Source organism: Pleurodeles waltl, chromosome 3_1 (assembly GCF_031143425.1).
Source record: "Pleurodeles waltl isolate 20211129_DDA chromosome 3_1, aPleWal1.hap1.20221129, whole genome shotgun sequence".
In the NCBI taxonomy this organism is placed as follows: domain Eukaryota; kingdom Metazoa; phylum Chordata; class Amphibia; order Caudata; family Salamandridae; genus Pleurodeles; species Pleurodeles waltl.
Window position 1 is genome coordinate 811,982,039 of NC_090440.1, and position 11,722 is coordinate 811,993,760.

An 11,722-nucleotide genomic window follows, 5' to 3' on the forward strand; every position below is an offset into this window, starting at 1 on the left:
ACAGATGGGCTCAATGGCTTCTTCTTGCCCCTGGCCCTCAATGGGGTTCTGATAGTCTCTATTATATGTTTCATTATTTAGTTTTCGGGAAAAAATAAGGGGACAAGACAGCTAAAGCTGTATCTAGCCCAGACCTAAAAAGACTACAGAATGCAACAGGGTCTTCCACAATTGCTTATCTGGAGGTAGTGGCTAGTAGGATTTGGATAGAAGAGAGACAGCAGAGAAAGAGAATGAGGCAGGAAAAGCTTTTTATGATGTGAGTTACACGGTTTGATCAAACAGAGGAGGAGATTATATTTTAGGGCAAATACAGGCTCAGCAGTCAGGTAATATTTTAACTCAGAGCAGAAGTGGACTTTGAGTCAGGAAGAGGCATGCTTAAAAGCCAAGTCATATTAATACATGAATTGTGCTCACTGCACCTCCTGGCCTCCAGTAGCTACCAAGGTGTCATAGCTGCAGCTGGTGGGGTGTCCCAAAGTGCTTTATGCAGGGTTTTTCATACTTTCATTGATGCCACTGTGTCTAAAAGTAATTCTGTGTCAGGACCAGAGGTGAGGATTAGGCTTTACTTTCTCGCTTTATTCCTCCAGCAGCCATTAAAGTTCCAAGATAAACTACATTTCCCAAGAACACAAGGGAACATAAACAATAACAATGTCCAATCTGGTTCCACTCGATCCTTCAACTGCTCCTGGGGACAGTGTTGCCAGATTGGGCGATTTCCCGCACAAATGGGCGATATTTTTCCCATTTGTGCGGGGAAAAAACCCAATTGCGGGGAGCCTGATTGTTGGGCTATTTTTAGCCCTGTGTGCGGAAAAATTGCGGGGCGACGCCGCCGAAGATACTGCACCGGCCAGGCCCCGCCCCCTGAGATAGCGAGTTCGGACTTGCGGCACACACACAGCAGCAGCGCGTGCGCCACGCAGTGTCTCACCAGGGGGCCGTCAATTGGTAGCGCTTTCGCGTGCTACTAGATTGACGGCCTTCTGCCCCACTGAGAGCGCAGCCGTACATCACGGAGCTCTCAGTGGGGCAGAGGGCCGTCAATCTAGTAGCGCGCGAAAGTGCTACCAATTGACGGCCCCCTGGTGCGACACTGCGCGGCGGCACACACGGGCACACAGCAGCCGGACGCGCAGGGCGCAGCGCGCCCCTCATTAGCTGATGGGGCAGAGGGCCATCAATCTAGTAGCGCGCAAAAGCGCTACCAATTGATGGCCCTGCCAAGAAGTATTGGCCTGCCCCCGCAGCATTATTTAAAATGCCTGCGTGGGTGGGCGCCACGTGGTGAGCGAGGAGCGAGCAAGTCAGTGTGTGGCACACTGTTGACTCACTGGCTGCGCTGCGCAAGTGGTGGTGTACTCTGGTGTGTGGTTCTTCTCTTTTTGGGCCCTGCCGTGAGCCTCAGCCCTCAGCCTGCACAGGTGTGGTGCACCCACCCCTGGAAAAGTCTCTTTTGTTGTGTGCTTCAGCCTTGGACCCCAAATTAAAGCCAGCGCCCAGCCCCAGAGTGCGTGATTGGGGCCCGGTAGAGGGGATACACCCCCCCTGGCCCCTCCCTGTTGTGTAGGTGCTACCAACGTCCCCGACCTACACTGACGTGCGGCCAGTTGGTGCGCAGCTGCGTAAGACAAGGTAAGTGTCCTTCAATTTGTACCTTTGTACCTTATTTTTTAATATTCAGGGACTAATTGTGGATTGAGAGTGCATAGGATCTAAAGCATGGCAGTATTGAATAAGAATAAGTGGCACAGCCAGTGCTTAATTTGTAAATAAAAACGTGCTGGTGTCCATAGCTCTCGTCTTAAACACGCAGCTGCTGCAATTAAATGTGCAAACACGGAATACTAGGGCAGTGTAATCCTAAAGCCATGTTGGGCCTCTTTAGTCCATTTTAAGCCATTTCACCTCACTCCTGCAGCTTTCTGCTCTCTCCCTTTCTGGCGCTCTTTTTCATTTTTGCATTCCTCCGTCTTTCCCATATGTGTCTTTTGCTTGCAGTAAATGCTTGAGGCAGGAAAAAAGAGTGCCGTCCCTCAAAAATAAGTGCCAGTGCTCTGCACCGGAAACAACAAGCAAAAATTAAGCACTGGTGGAATCACATGAAGGTTGGTGATGACAAAGAGTTATTGTGTTCGTCTCGTAATGCAAGGGGGTTACCAGCTGAGTTGTGCAGTGTGTGCTTTGCAAGGCATTTAAATAAAAATAAATCATTCAGTTTGGGTATTACTTAAAACATTTTATCTGAAACCTTTTTGCACGTTTGGTAGCAGTCTGTCTTATACTGCCAGTAATGCAAGTTTAACCTAATGACTTACATTTGCACAACACACAATTCTCCATTGCAGCAGTGAAGATTTAATTCTGTGGCTTTTTGGTTACACACAGACCTTTCAGTGCATTAACTAATAAAGGTTTCATAATATACAGTGATTAACTTAACTTTTTTATTTTAAGGCATGAGTTATGTATGTGGCTGCCTGAAACAGAATATATATATATTTTTTTTTTTAGCCACACGTTTAACCCTGCCCCATTGCATGCAGCATCACTGTTCCCATATTTTTTTTAATGCACTTTGAGCTGTGTGCTCAGCTGATTTATTCATTTATTTCACTCCAGTTGCAGGCAGTGCAAGCACAAATGTGGTCTCATTGGCTGAGCTAAGCGAAATGAGGGTACATGGTCAGTGCACAACCTCACTGCATGGTTCTGTTCGTGATCTTAGTGCCTAAATTATTGACATCACTTGTAGTTCTGCTCTGCTCAGCGTAGCCATTGCTTGCATTTGACACAAAACACTAGCCTTTACCAATAATTTAAGTTCAAGTTCACGGAGTTTGGGTCACTGTGTTCTGGCCTCTGGTAGCAATTTGCAGAAGGGTGTCTATCGCCTCACACAACAGCCTTTTTCACCTCACACAAGGATGTATTTTTCTGCAGGGCCCTGTTGACCTCCACTGTTAGTTTCACATATTTGCTTACAATAGAAATTATATTTATGCTTTAAAATGTTTGCTTCAGCCTACGATTGCATTAGTTCAGTGTTAAAAGTTTGGGCTACTTTTTGGGCTGGGACCGGTTCATTTGGGCTTACTTTGGGCTGGTTGTTCAACAGCTTTGGGCTATAGAATGCTTGTAAACTCTGGCAACACTGCCTGGGGACGCTCTATCCTCCTCTTTCCTCGCTGCTCCAGCAGCTTAAGATAAGTGTCCTTTCTTTTCTCCTCACGTTTTATATGTACAATAGCTTAAGGATCTGTATTGCATTGTTTCGATGTAGATGACCAGCCGATAGCTGAGAAAGTGTGTGAGTGTACTTTTCCTTCAGCCGCTGGACAACTTTCGCTCCTCCGTGGGCGCTTCAGATTACCATCAGTCTCTCTTGCGCGGTGCGGTCTTCTGACCAGCAGGGGAACAGGATATCAGGAAAAACACACACAGCTAGTCTAACTCCCTGCTCAGCTGGCGCGTCAATCACCGTTGGCAATCAGGGTTGATGAGACGCGCACGGCCGATCCTCCACACGGGCAAGATTTAAATTCAGCTCTGAGAGTCACTCTCTGAGGCGAAACACCTGTTTTTCTAACAGGTAAGACCAGATTTATCGCGGGACTGGCCCAGATGGTTGCATTCCCTCAGAGATTAAGGGAGATACATTCCCAGGCCTAGAAAGGCACCTTTATTAACCCTTCGAGGGCTGCATTTGTTAAAAGCGTCCGCATTAAATCCTGACTCTTCTGCGCGCTTGTGCTTAGGGTCTGCACTTGCGGTGCTCTGCTGCCCTGGAGGTAAAGAGGCCTGGGGCCCTTAGGATTCTTCCATAGGGTCAAAGGGTTTTTGGCACTGGGCATGGAGTTGCTGTATTTTCTTCTCTAGGGAAGCAACCTCTGTCGGAAGAAACGGAGATTCAGTTGTGGATATCCCACATGGAAGTGTGGAATGGCTGAACTGACTTCGGTTCCCAACCCGATATAGTGATAGAATCAGATGCTGGTGGTTCAGGCTGGGGAGCCCGCTGCGGGGAATTCTTCACAGGAAAATGGTCCCCCACAGAACAGACCATACACATAAACTGCCTAGAACTCATGGCAGGGTCCTTTGCAGTAAAGTGCTGGACCATCTGATGGAATGGTGCATTACAGGGATTGCTGTAACATCCCAGGACTTTCGTCAAAAGCTGCCTTTTTACAAGCCAAAGCTTTGGCGGACAATACCAACAAAAGATACTGATCGACTTGGTCCAGGTGGTGGAGTTGGTGTTGTCAACAACAAATGGATTCAGTGGGGGCGGAAGTTGTCCAAGTCTTACATATTTTGGCCTTATTTTTATACAAGGACGAAAACGAACTCTAGATCAGTATCATACCCTTCATTTAAGGATGTTCCAAAATTTTGTGTAGTCGGAGCTTTGCAGGCATATGAGGCGATGACGGAAGATATGCGGATTCACGGGGAGAGGCAAATCTTCATTACTTTTACGTAACCTCATAGGGTGGTTTCTTCTCCCACTATTGCCCGATGGGTTTGCTGGGTCATGCAGGAAGCAGGAATTGACACTTCCTGTTTTGGGGCCCATTCGGCATGCTGAGCTATGGCCTCCAAGGCGTTCTCCTTTCGGACGCGCTTTGAGGATAACCTGAATGCAGCATATTGGTCTTCTGACTTCACGTTTAAAAGGTTCTACTTTAAACCAATATCAAGTTTGTCTACTTTGGTAGTGGACAAGCTTTGAACCTGCCTAGTCCTCACCTCCAGTCCTGACATAGAATGAAAAATTTCCTAGCTATTGTAACAGAAAGTTTCAATTCTTTTAAGGAGGCGAGGATTAGCCCACCCTTAGATTGGAACCTTACCCTCCCTACTTCTTCTATGTATCTATGTAAGCAATCTCTTTGATTGAAGCCAACAATGCATTGGGGATTTGTTTAGCTGAAATATTGTGCCGATGTTTGAGAGCACATCTTAATAAAGTGAATGGAATATTCTGACTGAAAGGATTTCTTATTTCATAGGATCGGATTCGAGCAAACAGGAGGGTGTATAAGATCTATCAGCTGTGTTCACAGGAAGAAAGAGGATAGAACGTTCCCAGGAGCAGTTGAAGGATCGAGTGGAACCTGACTGAACATTGTTGTTGTTTATGTTCCCTAGTGTTCTTTCGAAATGTATGTTTATCTTGAAAGTTAATGGTTGCTGGCGGAATAAAGCGCGAAAGTAATGCCTAATCCTCGCCTCCGTATCTTTAATAGAATTGAAACTTTCCATTTCGATAGCTACGAAATTTTTCATTACTGCATAGTTATTGCCCAGCACCCTAAAGGACATACGGAACACAAAATAACAATTCTGTAGAATTGTACAATTACTACTTGATAGATTGTGTTGATGGGACCAATATACAGATGTATCCCCCTACTGTGAGTGAGTATCTATACCATAACCCTAAGGATCAACATTTACTCAACATACAGGTGTTGTGTGATGCACGGTGTCTGATCACAAATATTGTTCACATTTTCTAGGCAGTACCTATGACTCTTACAGGTTGAGACAGTGAGATGTACAATCGCCTAGGAAGAGGATACTTTGGTAATGGATTTCTACTGAGGCCGTATTATTGGACATTTTACTGTAGCAAACTTATGTGTTACATGTATAACATGTAAATATCTGATGTAGGTGACAGTATCCATGTCCTGCGTCCATGGCTTCTTATTCCTTGCCTCAATTCCAGTACCCTAAGTGAGCACAAATACAAAAATGCACACTAGAGAACACAGTCTCTGTGCTGAAGTTCAGTTTTGATTTCCTAAAGGACGATTTTACAATGCCTCCATAAGAGTGGTGGTGCTCTCCTACCCAGATACCGCCTGCAAAATAACAGCTACCTGTCCTATGTTGCACAACATTTCAACATGAAAGGGTCTACCAACATTTCCTGAAAATGGTGAATCAGTTAACGGTTCCCTCACCTCGGCGCCCCCTCTCCCATCCCCAGTAAAGGCGAAATGCAACTATTCTTCCAGGAGGAACGACACTACTCAGACATCACAATGAAAAATGTAGAATGTGAATGTTCAACACACTACAACCAGTTAATCACACAATGACACAGATTGGTTGCTACATTTTTAGTTTCAGGCATGCATCAAAAACATCAAAAATGAAAACGTAACAAATACCTTTCCTGGCATGTATCCAATAATGTAAAGAAATTAGGATGCACAATTTAAAGAATAAAGATATAATAACTATCACGTGCCCTCAGATGTGCACAACTAGAGATGAGTCGTCTCCTAAAATGCCTTGCCCTGACAGCTGGCTGGTCCTGCCTTGGCGTTGTTGCATGCTCTTCTGCCTGTACAAAGCGCATGCGTGGGACACATCTTCACGCTGGTGATTTTCTTGATGGTGTTGGTAAGATACTGGGCGGGGTCACTGAGCCCATAACTCTCTGAATCAGTCTCAGGACATCCCTGTAGTTCAGTTTCTTGCACTCTGTGCTGATGTGTACGCTGGAAAACAGCACTGTTCCTTATTATGTCCCAATAAACATGCAGGTTTGTCATTTCTTTTGTGGTTATTATGGATTTTATATATATATATATATATTTTTTATCATTCAACTATGTTCGTTTTACTTTGTGCGAAATAATGAAACTGCAGCCACTTGCATGTTTAACACATACCATTGATGCGGCTACAGTTCACATCATGCAGTGTTTGCATATAGAGTAAAAGTGAAAGTATAGTGGCTGTCCCTTGTGTAGCTATAGGCAGACTGCCACTATCATAACATAAAAACAACATCCAGTCTGTTTTTCGGCTAGGTCTGCCTTCACCTGGATGTCTGTTGGGGTGCTCACTTACATCTGATTGTTGAGAGTGGTGCTGATTGAGTTATAATGCTCACTTCAGTCAGTTCTTTAGGCTCATATGTTGACACTATTAACTCCTTATGGGGGTTAGGTGCTAGATCTGTTGAGGCACTTTCTCCTGTTCAACGTGCCTCTCTCATTTAATTAGCTATGTCTCCTCCATCTTCCTGCACTCGAGATCAAATCATCTTTTCTGGATTTTTCTGGTGGTATGTGCCACCACAAGAACATTCATTTCTTCCTGTATGCTGAGTTAGTTTTTTTTACTTTAGTGAATAATGCGCAGTCAGCAATGACTTTCCAAAACAATGGTCATTATGTGCCACACATCCCCCTACAATGAATGCCAGTCCTTTTTCGCTGAACTAATGTTTTCTCTTTCTTTTTTGCGTGTTTATAGGAGTAGGTTGATTAGTATTAGGGTGGATTGAGTTAGCGTTCTCGAGAGCTGCCTCCTTCTCAGATCTCCAGTCCTCTACTGAACAGGTGGAGGCGTATTTTCTGTTTGTGAGGTCATCATTCACCACCTGTGAGCGACAGTTCCTATTTGCAAATGTAATCAGTTCCTTAATAACGGCTCAGCATATTGCAAATGCGAATCATATACGTAATCGCTATTTCAAGAAGGCAGTGTTCGTACATAGTTAAGAGATTTTCCACATTTTAGATTTACTAATATTCGCTAATTCCGAATTACCATTGCTATGCTTTAGACATCTGGGGCCACATGTAGGTAGGTTCCGATTTGCGACTTGCAAATTGCGAGTCGCAAATCGGAATGTAGGATGGTGTCCCTGACACCATCTGCGATTCGTAAGGGGCTCGCAAATGCCCACCTCATGAATAATCATGAGGTGGTCTCAATTTGCTACCCCCTTGTGAATGGCGGCCCTCACAGGGATGGTGGCCTGGTGCGGACAGCAGACTACCTTGTCTGTGACTGCTTTTTAATAAAGCAGTTTTTTTTTTGTAACGCAGCCCGTTTTCCTTAAAGAGAAACGGGATGCATTACAAAAACAAAAAATGAAACGTTTTAGTTTCATTTCTTCAGAGCAGGCAGTGGTCCATAGGACCACTGCCTGCTCTGAAAAAATGTTTAAATTGACATTTACAACGGGGAAGGGGTCCCATGGGGACCCCTTCCCTTTTGCAAATGGGTAAGCACCCATTTTTTTTTTTTTTTTAAAGAAAACAAGCTTTATTCGTTCCATTGACCTTCAAAGCAATACACAGCAGTACATAATCCTTAATTAAATTCAACATCAATATATATGAAAAATATGATAAAAACATAAATACATAAGATCCTAAACAACATCTAATTGCAGTTAAAATTCAACTATTTTTAGTTAAAATACAACGTCGTATATGCCAGACTGCAACTAAAAATTTGCTAATTGCTAATACTAAATCATTAGATTTATAGGTTTTTAAAATCCTTAGTGAGTGATTGCAGTTAGTTAAGCCCAGTTCTAAACAGGTTTTGCGGATCCATTTTGACCGCGGGATAGAATAGGCAGGGCAAAAAAACATAAAGTGCTGAATAGACTCTATCGCACGCAGGACACATATCAGTTTTAGTGGACTGTCCCCATTTACTCGTCAAGGATAATAAGGGCAATGCTCCAAATCGAAATCTTGCATATAGGCTTTTGCCCAATAGGTTTGGTGTAATATCTAGATATGGCTCATACTGCGGGAACCACTTAAAATTAAGAAAGCAATCTGTCAACCGACCATAAGAATTACAAGTTATATAATTGGCCCTAATATAGGACCAATAAGTTGTCTTCAGGACATTTTTGTGGCGTCTTTCTAAATTATGAGGGTTTTCCCATTAATCAGCCAAACTCCGTAATACAAACCAATAGGAAACATGTCTAATCCAAGGAATTGTTTTTACATTCTGTCTTTTTAGCAGATCGACTAATGATGCTTTGTAAGAGATCAGTTCAGGGGTGGTCCATATACTTATCCAATAAATTAGGGGTCTCAAAATAATTAAGGGGGTCATTCCGACCCTCGGATGCACCGCCAACAGGCTGGCGGTGCATCCAGGCCAATTCTGACCACGGCGGTAAAGCCGCGGTCAGAAAAGGGAAACCGGCGGTTTCCCGCCGGTTTTCCCCTGGCCTGCAGAATCCTCCAGGCAGGCAGCGCCACCATGGGGATTCCGACCCCCTTACCGCCAGCCTGGTTCTGGCGGTTGTGACCGCCAGAACCTGGCTGGCGGTAACGGGTGTCGTGGGGCCCCTGGGGGCCCCTGCAGTGCCCATGCCACTGGCATGGGCACTGCAGGGGCCCCCTAACAGGGCCCCACAAAGATTTTCAGTGTCTGCATAGCAGACACTGAAAATCGCGACGGGTGCAACTGCACCCGTCGCACCCTTTCCACTCTGCCGGCTCCATTCGGAGCCGGCATCCTCGTGGAAGGGGGTTTCCCGCTGGGCGGGCGGGCGTCCTTCTGGCGGTCGCCCGCCAGCCCAGCGGGAAACTCAGAATGACCGCCGCAGTCTTTTGACCGCGGTACGGTCTTCTGGCGGTTCCCGTTTGGCTGGCGGCGCCCGCTGCCAGCCAAACTCAGAATCACCCCCTAAGTCTGCTACACGTTTCAGCCCTAAATCTAAAAAGAGAGGAGTCAAAGGTATGCTGTGCAGGCACGCTATCAGGCCCTTGGCAAATGCATTCTCTCCTACTGTTATTTTGGTACAAGTACTAGATCCCCATATTTCTGCATCATATAAAGCTGCCCCCTGAGCCTTAGCTATAAAAATTTTAGTTGCTGGAAGGGCTGCTTTAATGCTAGAACTTTGATAGAAGCGAAGAATAGAGGCAGCTCTGTGTTGCAGGAGCCCCGAACTCTTCAAAATCTGATCCTCCCAAGATAATTTACTGGATAGTCTAACGCCCAGATAATCTATAGAATTAATCTTTTTTAACAGGACTACATCAATAGTAATGGAGCAGCTTTTACTAGGCCTAGTATGAAACACCATTAGTTTAGCTTTGTTGACATTGACCTCCAGTCCATGTTCTCTACAGAAAAGATTAAATCTATCTACCAAAATTTGTAGCCCCGTTGGGGATTTTGAGATAAGCAACGAATCAACTGCAAATAGAAGAATGGGAATTTTTTGAGCATCGAGAGAGGGAGCATCATTTTGGCAAAGGGTCATGTACTTCACTACCTCATTAATAAATAGAGTAAAAAATAACGGAGCTAGCACACAACCTTGGCGAACTCCCCTCTCAGTTGGAATCTGCTCTGTCAGTTCGCCATGGTGCCCCAATCTCACTTGCGCATAGGTATTTTCATGGAGTCTTATTAACAAGTGCAATAATTCAACTGGGACCCCCAATTTTCCCAACACTTCCCACAGCCCGGCTCTAGGGACCAGGTAAAATGCAGATCTCAAATCAATAAATACTACATACAAACGCAGCTTGGCAAGGGCAACATATTTCCAATACAGTACTGCCAACCTGAAGACCTGGTCCACTGTACTAGTTCTTTGTCGGAAACCTGCCTGGAGTGGGGAAACAATCTGGTGATCCTCGACCCAGTTGATTAACCTCTGCAGAAGTTGTTTTGCAAAAATCTTTTGCAAGTTGTCTATGAGGCTAATAGGCCTATAACTGATCGGGAGGTTTACATTGCCCTTTTTGTAGATAGGTATGATTTCTGCTCCCTTCCAGGTCTCAGGAATTGGTCCCCCTGCAGCTATACTATTTGAAATTGTGTTTATGTACCATGACCATAGGTTTGGTTCTGTTTTATAGAGATCTCCTGGAAGCTTATCAGGACCTGGTGCTTTACCTGGTTTTAAAGAATTCACAGCTTCAAGGGTCTCTTCCAGAGAGAACAAAATACAGTTATTTGAATCACAGTCGCCCCCCCCTGAATAGGGGCAGGCTTAGACTAGAATCTAAACTCGTCGAGCGGGAATATAACCCAGAAACTTCCATAGAGTATACTGGGAGAGCATAAAGACTAGTAAAATGCCCCACCCATCTTTCTGGTTGGATATGAATGGCAGGAGATGTCCTGCCTCCTGACTGCCTTTTGGTCAGGAGTTCCCAGAAGAGCTTGTTGTCATTTGCTCTTGTGGATTCTAAGAGTTCCTGCCACATAAAATCTTCCCACTTTTTTTTTTGCCTGGGTTGTGATTCCTTTATAATTACGTCTTGCTTGCTGAATCTCCACCTGAGAACCGCTAACAAGTGCATCGTTTAACCCAATCTTGACTCTTGAGCAAGATTCATCAAACCAACTACAGCGTCCCTTGTCCTTTCCATGCGACCCAAATCTCCTTTCTTTGTAAAAGAACTTCTGTAATTGTTTGGCCAGATTAACATGGATGTCAAGAATCGGAATGTTATCTACAGCCTGATTCTCGTATACTGCCAAATTATCTATAAAGACCTGGTAGATTCCTCTAATCACAGGGTGGTTGGTCATCGCTTTGGGCCATGTGACCTTAGAATAATTACTGGTCCATCGCGGTGGGGGAGCCTCGGCTTTTAGGATGTTAGAAGTTCTCCTAAATATCTCCCCCGACAATGTGAGTAGCAGGGGGAAGTGATCACTCTCACTTCTGGCTTCCACTTTCATATCCCTTAAATGTGGCCATAACATAACATCCACCAGAAAATAGTCAATGGTACTTATAGACATGCCCCGTTTAAAAGTCGGGGCAAGATTTAAATCAGATAATATCCTACCATTGCAAGCCCTTAATCCAAATTTCAAGCAAAGGGAGGCAAGCTGTGTGGCCACACAAGAGCGTTTGCCAAGCCGAGAACTGTTTAATTGGGGTATCCCCAAAGCTCAT

At 44.7% G+C, this 11,722-nt stretch overlaps 1 long non-coding RNA gene across 1 annotated transcript; it reads left to right on the plus strand.

Moving 5' to 3' along the window:
- The first annotated feature begins 3,154 nt into the window (after positions 1–3,154).
- LOC138284653 (uncharacterized) lies at positions 3,155–5,237 on the plus strand. The gene is made up of 2 exons (XR_011201437.1): positions 3,155–3,601; positions 5,025–5,237. It is a non-coding gene; the product is annotated as an uncharacterized lncRNA (long non-coding RNA).
- Positions 5,238–11,722: the final 6,485 nt, after the last annotated feature.